Here is a 7092-nt window from a genome sequence, read left to right as displayed (position 1 = left end):
TTCTTTCAATGATTACCATGCCTCCTTGGTAAACATTTGAAGACATGCTTTAAGAATTCGTGCTTCTTCCATTTCCACACCACATCGCTAGCAGCATGGGCCCCATCTTCACATGAAGAGCATCAAGGCCCATATTTATACTTTTTGACGCTAAACTGCGCTAACGCAGTTTAGCGTCAAAAAGTTTTGCGCCGTCTAACGCCATTCTGAAGCGCCAAGCGGGCGCCGTATTTATGGAATGGCGTTAGACGGCGCAATCAGACCGGCGCTGCCTGGTTTGCGTGGGAAAAAAACACGTAGACCAGACAGCGCCGGCGTAGGGGGAAAATGGCGCATGGGCGTCTTAAAATGGGGCAAGTCAGGTTACGTCGAAAAAATCGTCTTAACCCGACTTGCGCCATTTTTTAACGACGCCCATCCCCCATCAACATGACTCCTATCATTGTAAAGATAGGAGTCATGCCCCCTTGCCCAATGGCCATGCCCAGGGGACTTCTGTCCCCTGGGCATGGTCATTGGGCATAGTGGCATGTAGGGGGGCACAAATAAGGCCCCCCTATGCCACCAAAAAAAAATATAAAAAATAAAAAATTATACTTACCTGAACTTACCTGAATGTCCCTGGGGTGGGTCCCTCCATCCTTGGGGGTCCTCCTGGGGTGGGCAAGGGTGGCAGGGGGGGTCCCTGGGGGCATGGGAGGGCACCTGTGGGCTCATTTTGAGCCCACAGGCCCCTTAACGCCTGCCCTGAGCAGGCGTTAAAAAGTGGCGCAAATGCGCCGTTTTTAGCCACGCCAACTCCCGGGCGTCTCTTTTGCCCGGGAGTATAAATACCACGTAAAGGCCTGGGAGGCATTTTTTAGACGGGAACGCCTCCCTTGCATATCATTAACGCAAGGAAGGGGTTCACGCTAAAAAATGACGCACATTCCGGGAACTTTGGCGCTATTCGCCTCTAACGCCATAGTATAAATATGGCGTTAGTTGGCGTTAGTTTTGCGTCGAAATTGCGTCAAAAAAAACGACGCAATTTCGGCGCAAACGGAGTATAAATATGGCCCCAAACCTGTAACTAGGATGCAGCGCTACCTGTGCAACTATTTAGCATAAAATTTCCCAGAGTTCTCTGCTCGCCGGTATGGAATATTTGGGGCAGAGAGTGGACGGAACCTGATAAAACAATCCTAACAAAGTGTATTATTTTGCCTGTTAGAAGCCAGTGGAGGTGTAGTAATTCTTGGACAACTAAACGTTTCCTTGGTCTTTGTATCATGAGGTGGTACCCCGAGACGCACCTTTATTCGCCTTTTTATTGTTAGCTTTGCGCAGTGGCAGTATCGTAGCCAATGAGGTCTAACCGAGGCGCGATTATTGCTTATTGAAAACTTTACCCAATACCCCGCCATGACGATTTGAAATATAGTCGATATTGGTAATTTTTGACAGTCTCCAAGGAGACTGAATATTAATGTATAAAAATAAGATTTTTTTTTTGTAGTTTATGTGAACGTGTTGGTGTCGGCTAGACCACACAGAGTTTATTTTTTTTTAGTTCACTGTTTTCGATTTAGTTTTAGTGTGTCGGAGTTTCTGCATCCGGCAGGAACTTTCAGGATGCTTTCGTCTTGATTAGTTTTCGTATTTCTGTTGGAAGCCGTTTGTTATCAACAGGATAATGCGGTGAAAGTTCGCTCAGACTGTATGCAGTGTTTGAAACAGAACGAGAGCTGACGAAGGTGTCGAGCGTGACTTTTAACGTTATATAAAGTGGCATATTTAGGAGCCCCTAGCGCCTCCTTGCTCCACATTTGCGTCCTTTTTTTAAGACGCAAATGTACGCAAATGTGGCCCAACGAGGCCAAAAACGCCGCGCCGTTTTTTAAATGCGACGTTACCATGGTGGCGTTAGGGTGGCGTTCAGGGGCTCAAGAAAAGTGGCAGCTCCACTTTTCATAAATCTGCCCCAAAGTGCATTTCTAAAGCGCTTCAGGGCACTCAATTACAGATGTTACCGAGCTCAAGGACAGAGGCGTACCATCTATTGGTACAGCAGGTGCCCAGGGGGCCGCTTTAACCCTAATTTTTCCCGTATTTTATCATTCAAACAGCAACAAAAGGGCCCATTTCCTTCCTTGCACTAGGGACCATTTTTTCACCTGAGAGGGATGAAAAGCTATAAGGTATATTTGAGAGCCCCTAGCGCCAAGTGCTGCCATAGCGTCATTTTTTTTTTACGCTAAGGCAGCGTTAAAGTGGCATTTTCCCCGGACCGTATTTACAAAGTGGCTCAATGCATGCATTGCACCACTTTGTAAACCCTTGCGTCATATTATGTATGGAAGGATGCAAGGAGGGCGTTCCTGCACTAGGAGAGGCGTAAAAATGGCACAAAGGAATCTACGAGATTCCTTCGTGCCATTTTTACCTGCAATTTTTAACATTGTTAAAAAGAGGCTGACATTGGTTACAATGGGCCTCTGGGTGCTTTGCAGGGTTAGCGTCATTATTGTTTATGCTAATCCTGCAAAGCACCGGACTAGCGTAAAAAATTATGAGGCTAGTCACCCTAACTACTGCCATGGTGCGCCGTATTTTAAATACGGCAATACCATGGTGGCGTGAGGGGGGGCGTTAAGGTGCGCAGGAAAAATGACACTGCACCTAGTGCAAGCACAACTTTTCATAAATCTACCCCTGAGCGTGTATGCCCTGTTTGAATACTGCGACAATGAGGTCACACAAAGATTCCTTGCATGGTTGCCTCGTCCAACTCAGCTACCAGATCCGGCACATGTGTAGACTGCACGAGCACAGGGCACAGAACGTACACAGCGGCATGTACCATGCACGCAATAAAACTTAGGGCCAGATTTATGAAAAGTGGAGCTGCACCCAGTGCAGTGTCACTTTTCTTGCACCTGTAGAAAAGCACCCTCTTTTTGGCATGGTTACCCCCATTTTTTGCCTAATGTCAGTGTGTTTTTAACTGTGTTCACTGGGATCCTGCTAACTAAGACCCCCAGTGACTGTGCTCTCTTTCTCTAAATTCAGTTGTTCATGGTCTTTTTCACTCCATAATTGGTATACTGGTGCCCCCATGTAAGTTCCTAGTATATAGTACCCACGTACCCAGGGCACTGCGGCACCAGGAGTCCCACATGGGCTGCAGCATGTATTATGCCACTCATGGAAGCCCATGCAAAATCTCTCTGCAGGCCTGCCATTGCAGCCTGCGTGGAAGGGTGCGTGCACTCTTTTTACTACAGGTCACTGAAGCAGGTTACTGTAAGTCACCCCTATGGCAGGCCCTCCTAGCCCAGAGGGCAGGGTGCATGTACCTGTGTGTGAGGGTGCCCCTGAATGAGCTGAGGTGAGGTGAGGTGCCCCCACAAACTCCAGCTCCATTTTCCTGGACTTTGTGAGTGCGGGTAAGCCATTTTACCTGTGTACTGAACCTATGTCCGGCTACATAATGGTAACTCCAAACCCAGGCATGCTTGGTATCAAACATGTTAAAATCATACCCCAATACTGTTCCCAGTATTGGTTGTATGATCCCATGCACTGTGGGGGCTCCTTCGTGGACCCCCCAGTTTTGCTCCTACCAGTTTGCAAGGTCTTCCTGGGCAGCCTCGCTGCTGCCACCCTCCAGACAGGTTTCTGCCCTCCTGCTGCTTGAGCAGCTCAAGCCCAGGAAGGCAGAACACAGGATTTCCTTTGGGAGTGGGATTGGGAGATAACCCCTCTCCCTTTGGAAATAGGTGTTACAGGGCTTGGGAGGGGTAGCCTCCCCAAGCCACAGGTATGCTTTGAAAGGCACATTTGGTGCCCTTCTTGCAGAAACTGGTTGGCACCAGTCCAGGGATACCGGTCCCTGCTATGGTGCGAAACTGGACAATGTAAAGGGGAGTGACCACTCCCCTGTTTATCACCACCCCAGAGCTCCTACAGGGGATCACTTGGTTCTGCCATCTTGAATCCAGGATGGGCGAGAGGCCCCTGGGAGCATCTGAGTGGCCAGGTCAGGCAGGTGACGTCACAGCCCCCTCCTGATAGGTGGTCACCCTGCTAGGTGACCAATCCCCCTTTTAGGGCTATATAGGGTCTCCCTCTTGGGCGGGTCCTCAGATTCGACGTGCAAGATTCCAACAGGACTCCTCTGCAATGTTTACTTTTACTTCTGGCCACTGGAACCGCAACTGGACTCCACAGGAACCGACAATCTGCAGCTCCAGTGACGACTTTGCCTCTGCAACATTGTTTCTCTGGCTCCTCCCAGCTCCTGCAACATTTCCCTGGCTGTGCACCCTCTGAGGGTGGTAAGTCATCAGTCTGCACAAAAGAAGTAAGAAGGAATCTCGCTTGGAGTGAAGGAGTCACTCCCCAGTATCTGCAGCCACCAACGGCTCGACAACCAGCCACGTGGATCCTCTCTCCTGCAACTCTGTGTGCATCCTGCAACCCAGGTGGTGGTCTGAAGTTGTCCCCTTGGTCCTCTCTAACAGATGCCTATCTTTGGAGTGGGTGAGTCTTTGCCCCTCCTTGCATGACAGTACTCCTGTGCACCACGACTCTAGCAGCTACCAAGGCTTGTTGGCTCTTCATCCAAGAAATCTTCAGGCTCCATGTAGTCCTGTCCTCCAGCTCTCGTCTCTGACATGGACAGTCTCCTTCCTGCTACTCCAGTGATTTGGAACTCTCTGCCAGGTGTGCTGAGTGGGCCTCACCGCGACTCCTGTTCTTGCTGCCAGCGGGTCGCCTGTGGGGCCTCCATCTTCGTCTCAAGACTCTTCTAGTTCGTGGGGGTCACCTGGGACTCCCCTCCATGGGTTGAGTCCCCTCTGACTCTCCTGGTCCCCAGCATTTCTACAAACTTTTTATTTAGGAACTCTTGCCATTGCCAAGTCTTGTTAGTGGTTTTCCCTCACCACTTATGTGCTGCATCTCTCCTCGCGATGTGGAACACCGACTGCATCACTCCTGGAACTCCTCTTCTGCTCTTGTGCTGCACAGCCGGCTCCTGTCCTTCCTCGTCAACCTGGTTCAGCATCACCAGAAGGGTGGGTAGTGGCTCCTGACCCAACCGGACACTCCAACTGGAACTGGACTGCTCCCCTTTTTTTGCAGGTCCTCTTCTGGCAGACTCCATCTTCAGTTTCTTCCAGTCTTGCTTGGGTCTTGCATTGTCCTTCTGCAAAGTTTCTCTGTGGGTTTGGGTGAAAAACAGGTAATTACCTCTCTTCTCCAGGTCGCTGGGGGTCACTCTTGTATTTACCTATTGGGGTCCCAAGTGCGTTCAGCTCCCCTCTACAGGTCTTACTCACCTGGGTGGGGGTCCGACCTTCACATTCCGCTTTTTCAGTACATGGCTTGTTCTCCCCCTAGGGTTCCTGTTGCATACTGTTCTTTCACTGTTTTCTATTGCATTTCAATGCCTTTTCCTATGTACCAGTGTGTATATATAATTGTGTTTACTCACCTGCTAACAGAGCATAACCCCTATATAGTAATTTAGTATTGATGTTACCAAATAAAGTACCTTTATTTTTGTAACACTGTGTGGTTCTTTCATGTGTGTAAGTGTTGTGTGACTACAGTGGTATTGCATAAGCTTTGCATGTCTCCTAGATAAGCCTGGCCTGCTCATCCACAGATACCTATAGAGAGCCTGGCTTCCTGGACACTGCCTACACTACACTAATAGGGATACCTCGACCTGGTATAGGGTGAGAACACCTTAGGCATATACCACACACCAGGCCAGCTTCCTACATTGGTGGTCTAGCGTCGGGATAAGCACTTGCAATTGCCTTACCACTCTGCCACTGGGTACTTTCCACAGGAAAGGCTAGTACTGTTAGGTACACAATACATCTAGTATTAGGGATCTAGTCTCCTGAGTTTGGGTAAGCTAGGGGTTGGTATAGCCCTTGCTCCAAACTTTGCTGGGAGCCTAGTGCTAGAGTAGTTAGGGACTCTACACCACTCTAGCTAGCTGACATGTCTTCAGCAGAGCATACCTCTCAGCCCATGGATTCTCCCTATGAGAACCGGACCTTCCAAGAACTTAGGGAGATATGTGCTGAGAGAAAGCTGAAGACAGGGAGAAAATCCAATAAATTCTACTTCTGGGCCGGCTCCTCCAGGATGGCCAGGAACATGCTGGTAGCCAGGAGGTGAGGAGGAAGAAGAAGAGTCTGACCGTCCAGTGCTAGAAAAAGATGATTTAGCCACTGAGGTGGGTCAGGAAGTACCCAAGGAGGATCAGGAAGCGTCTAGACACACCCACAGTCCTGTCAGGAGCACTGTTAGCAGTTTAAAGGGGGGTCACACCAGTAGGTCCACCTTTGTCCATAGAGGGCTGGTTGAGAGGGTGTCCAAGAATAGGAATAGATCCTCCTCTGCCCACTCTCACATCTCCTTGATATCTGAGGGAACCCACTGCTCAACTTCAGGGGAAGAATCCCTAGGCAGGGAACTCAGGCAACTGAGAATAGAGGAAGCCAAGCTGAGGCTGCAGTAGCAACAGCTAGCCTTAGATAGGGAGGCCTTGGCATTGGAGAGAGAAATGCAGGGGTTGGGGTTAGGACCCCTACATGGCAGACGTACTAGTTTCAGGGACAACAGGGTCAAGGAGGACTCTTTCGACTCTAGGAACCTGAACAAAGTAGTCCCACCTTACAAGATGGGTGATGACATGTACAAGTGGTTCACTGGTCTGGGGAGGGCCTGTAAGGTACAGCGGGTCCCTCAGAGGCAGTGGGCAGCTATTTTGTGGCTCTCCTTCTCTGACAAGGGTATGGACAGACTCCTCACAGTCAGAGAAGAAGATGCAGACAACCACACAGTTTTAAAATCTGCACTTTTAGGTGCCTTTGGTCTGACTACTGAACAATATGGAATCAAGATGAGAGAGACCAGGGAAGAGTCCTCACATAATTGGGTTGATTTTGTGGCCTGTTCCTTGAAGGCCCTGGAAGGCTAATTGCATGGGAGCAAAGTCAATGATTATCAGGGCTTATACAGCCTAATCTTAAGAGAGCACATTTTGAATAATTGCGTGTCTGATCAGCTGCATCAGTACCTGGTGGA

At 49.4% G+C, this 7092-nt stretch overlaps 1 non-coding gene across 1 annotated transcript; it reads left to right on the top strand.

The window, feature by feature from the left end:
- The first annotated feature begins 1317 nt into the window (after positions 1-1317).
- On the top strand, positions 1318-1458 carry LOC138266709 (U4 spliceosomal RNA). Its single transcript, XR_011199641.1, has one exon. It is a non-coding gene; the product is annotated as a U4 spliceosomal RNA (small nuclear RNA).
- The last annotated feature ends 5634 nt before the right edge of the window (positions 1459-7092 follow it).

Source organism: Pleurodeles waltl, chromosome 11 (genome assembly GCF_031143425.1).
Source record: "Pleurodeles waltl isolate 20211129_DDA chromosome 11, aPleWal1.hap1.20221129, whole genome shotgun sequence".
Lineage (NCBI taxonomy): Eukaryota > Metazoa > Chordata > Amphibia > Caudata > Salamandridae > Pleurodeles > Pleurodeles waltl.
This window is presented reverse-complemented; position numbering and strand designations above follow the sequence as displayed.